Genomic DNA, 4,875 nt, shown 5'->3' on the forward strand with positions numbered 1-4,875 from the left:
GCTTTGCGCGAAATTCAAAACAAACAAACTTTTTTATTACTTTAAATATTTGATTAGAAGAGGTGGGTTTATTTGCTATTAAGCACAAAGCTACACAATGGATGTTGTGTCCACCACAGGTATCGAAACCCAGTTTTAGCCTATAGGCCTTCAGGCTTATTGCTGAACCACTGGGGGTGGGGTGATTAGCAAAGTCTGTTGATTTCTTAAAGTATGTTATTCATCTGTATTGTTGATTATGTTGAATTAATAGGCTTGTGCGAGAATAACGTGGATCAATACATCAAAAATTATTTTGATTTTATTTTTTGTTTGTTAAGGGTTTGAAGCATAATCAACCCAATTTGTATGTAGATCTTAACTTTGTGCCATATCATAAAAATAAATCCTTTATAAAGCTTGAGTATTAAAAACGGCCCAGAAAAATAATTTTTGTACAGACTTCCAATGAGGTGAAGGGAGAGAAATTCTAGGTCAAAAATGATCAAGGTGCTGCGCTTAATGTTGTACAGTTATAATATGTGCTGTAGTTATTTGTACAGTTCATAAATTAAAAAAATACGGTGTGCAGAGTTTTTACTCTACATTCCAATGTTTATTACCTTTATTACACATCTTAGTAAAATAGATGTACTTCCGCAAGGTCCCCGAAAGTGTTCTGTTTTTTGTCTTTGAAGTTCGTATGTCATGCCTTGTTGTAACTTACAGAGTGCATATTCTTCTCGTGATTCATGACATGCACACATTTTGCACACGTCACGAAAGTACAGCGTGTAACGTTAAGCGTCCCTTATGTGACGCCATTTTAGTGTTTACTTGACAACACACGACTGTATCTTAGTGCATGTGGTTAAAACAGATGACCACAAAATTACATAAATTAAAATTGATTCACACACAAAAAAGAATCTTAAAATTGGTTTAAAGCTAATCCTACAATCCATTAACGGCAAACTGGGCAACCATTAAGCCCGATTTAAATTGTTTTAAAAAAATACAATGTTTGTCTATGGACCACAGGCTCACTAAGAATTTTTCCGACGGCCCAATCTGCTACTGCCTTCAAATAATACTTTGTTCATTATTTCAAAGCTAATCTGAATTTTATTGATTTTTTTTTAATTGACATTATTTTGTTTCTTTTACTGCATTATACATATAAATATACGTAAAACGAAGAGTTTCGGATTAACCCTAGCCCAGAAAATCGTTCTTTGTGTAATTTTTCAATTTTTATGAATAAGAAAAGGAATTTACCTCATAAAGGTTAAAATAGCACAGCCTAGCAACGCGTCCCTCTGGTGACAATTTGTGGGACTATGTTGTCATCGTCTTTGATGGCATGATCCCCTCTTCAGCGCGTGTGTTTGGAGTGCTGGGATAATAACTACAGGCATCACTCGTACAGGAACGAGCACAAAAAGTGGAATTCAATCCTGTAATTGGTATAAACGCAGAGCAGAAGGCTCAGTAGAATGATTTTTCTAGCATGAGTAAAACAAATGACAGTTTTGTATTTTGTGTATTTATTAAAGTACTTGTTGACTATTGGGAAATAAAAGTTTTATTCTTCAAATATATTGGTGTTGTCTAATGTGTTGCCATTTTCGGCCGTTTGTAATTTTCTTAGTAGGGATTCCCGCACTCTGAAAAAATAAACAAACAAAAAAAATTTTCATTTATTAAAACTGAATGATTGCCTTGGACAAATATTTCCTGAAGTCGTCGTCTCCTTCCGGAATAAACAGAAGTCTTAAAGGGACCCTTGTCCGTCCAAAAGTGAATTACATTCCATCAAAGAAAGGTTGTCATTATTGTAATAAAACTCGTTGGCTAATCTACAAGTTTATGAAAACCACCGGCTCTTTTTCCAATAAATATAACCATAAACACTTTAAAATTTCTAAATAAATTATTTGCACAATAGAAAATACCATTTACCTCAAACAGTGCACAAAATGTATTCATCAGTATGTAGGACAGATCCAAACAACTCTTAGAGAGAGTTTCAACAACCATAAATCTTCTATTAATACCAAAAAATACCTCCCTGTTGCCCAACCCTTTAACTAACCCGGTCATTTTTTAATGATGTGACTTTGTTTGGTAAATTTCGCGTAAAGCTACACGAGGGCTATCTTCGCTAGCCGTCCGTAATTTAGCAGTGAAAGACTAGAGGGAAGACAGCTAGTCATCACCATCCATCGCCAACTCTTGAGGTACTCGTTTACCAACGAATAGTGGGATTGACCGTCACGTTACAACGCCCCCACGCTGAAAGGGCGAGCCTGATTTGTGGGACAGGGATTAGAACCAGCGACCCTCAGATTGCGAGTTGAGCGCCCTAACCACTTGGCGATGCTGGCCCTAACCATCTGGCCATGCTAGGCCTAATCACTTGGCCATGTCGGGCCAAATGATGTGCCTCTCATCGGCATTGAAACCGATTTCAAAACTACACATGAAAAGAGATAAGAGAACCCTTTTGGATTAAAACGTTATATATCGTTCAACCTTTTGGAATAGATTTAGATCCTGGAAACAGTGATTTCCAATCATTAGTTTGTTTTCGGTCAGTCTTTTGTTTTCATGTACTGTGAATTCTCTAACTCTATTTTACACCAAACATTCGTAGTTTGCTCCTGAAGAAGAACGGTCCACCTTTCCAAAGCGCTAGAGTTATAGGGTATCGTATTTTTGTATTAGTAGGGTTCGGTTATAGAGGAGCATACAGAAATCTTCGTACCAGAGACAATTCTTTGATCTGGGCCTTCCCTCCCTCCAACCCACAGAAACGTTAGTTCAAGCTTTTACTCGGGTCTCTTCTCTCGAGCTCTCCTCAGTAAACGTATTTCTAATACCATCGAGCAGCTCGTGCCTTGAAGGCTCACTTTTCAGCAGAAACAAGAACTTTACGAAGATTCTCCCCAATAGAAAGAAAAGAAGTCGATATTTACGCACGAGTAATATATATCCTAAGGCATGTATTATAAGCGTACTGTTCAACGATGGCATTAAATATGGTCAATATTAGTACTTTATTTCATATAAATCAAAAAAGACTTACAGTATAATTATCATAGTAAAGCCAACTAGTTTGTGTTCCTTGCACATAATTACCTTCAATACTAATAAGGTATACTGACAAAAGGATCACACCATGCACATCTATTAAATTGGGTGTAGTAGCTTTACTAAAGTGATTAGATGGACAGTTTCTCTGTAATAAGGATGGCATTACATAGTTAAAACAAGATACGTAGTGGTACATACGTGTGAAAGTTGTAGAACTACATAATTCATCACTTCAAAGAGAGAGAGTAAGATCAAACTTCGTCTAGGTTTTCAATGGAATAACCAATTCCACAATTTAGTCACTGGGAATAGGACGCAATTATTTCTTCTCAATCTTTGTCTCAGAAGATAGTTGAAAGTCAGTAACTGAGTATGGATTACGGATTAATTAAATCCTACTTATTCTCGTCTCTTACTTTGAGGGGATTTTGTACATTAGTTTAAAGTTGTTGTTGTTGTTTTTTTTTCATGTGCTACAGTAGCTCAACAGAATGGTAAACTTTTAATGAGTATGAAATTATACCCGTTGACAACTGAAATCTACAGACAGCTGATCTGGTTTATAATGAACGTTTTAAATCACGGATAGCAGTAGATTTTTTTAAATTCAGTAATAACAAGCAATCTTATGTTGTGGTTATTAAATTTGCGATTTCTAAAAATAGTGAAAATAATACAAATCTGATGACACAGTAAAGCCTCTTATGTCATCAAAGCACTTCAATCAGTTTACTCAGGCGAATCTCGTATTTTGATAAATGTTAAGTTAGATACAACCTTTCAAACTACTCAAACTAAGAATTTTTTTTTTGGCAGAACATATATATATTACCATTTGAATCCTTTCGTTTCAATATCACTTGTAGTATCCTTACAGTCTTATGCCATGTAACATGAGTTACTCAGCATATTTCAGCAATGTACGTGTAGCCCATAAAAAAAAAGAGTAGCGTTTGATCAAAGACATTCTTTGTGAAACTATTTCTGTTTTTTTATCTATGTGCATATACGAAAAAAAAAATTAATGACATATCATTAAGAATTCAATTTATACGGGCACCTTAATAAGTGTTTAATTAGTTTATAAAATCGTGCACATGTTTTTATTTTCTCCGGTTTATTTCTAAAGGCCCCGAAATAAACTTTTACAATAAATTTTTAAAAAGAAAGTTCAAGGGGTTTCTCTTTCTTCTGGCGGTATCTTTGGGGCTTATAACACTCAAAATCGGGTTTCGATGCCCGTTGTGCAGAGCACAGCTAGCCCATTGTGTAATTTTGTACTTAACAACAAATAAAAAATCTTTCACAAATAAATGTATAAGGATTTACTGAAAAAGAAAATATTCAATAGTTAAAAATTCAATTTTAAATAACCATATACAATACTTTTCCAAGGATAAAAGATTATTTTATAATTCAAAAACTGTCGTTTCTCTTTTACTGCTTAGGCAATTCTTACCTATTTTACTTATTGAATATAAAATACGTTAAAACGGGTATATGTGTCCTTGTGGAGTTAACGACTAAATTATTTCTTCACTTAAGATGACGTCTGGTAATAAGCAAAAGGCCTCGTCGGCACTGGATATGGTATATATGTGTGTGTGTGTGTGTAGTGTAGTTGACATATTGTTATACATTCTTCTACATGTTCTCTATTGAGTTACACAGATATACGTGAAAAGCTCGCTTTAACTGATCCGCTGGAATTATTTTTTGCTTAGTTTTCTTTCTTTCTTAATTGCATTATGATTATAAAAATTTGTTATTTGCTTATAATTAATTTGGCATAAATGGTAC

Source organism: Limulus polyphemus, unplaced genomic scaffold (genome assembly GCF_000517525.1).
Source record: "Limulus polyphemus unplaced genomic scaffold, Limulus_polyphemus-2.1.2 Scaffold777, whole genome shotgun sequence".
Classification (NCBI taxonomy): domain Eukaryota; kingdom Metazoa; phylum Arthropoda; class Merostomata; order Xiphosura; family Limulidae; genus Limulus; species Limulus polyphemus.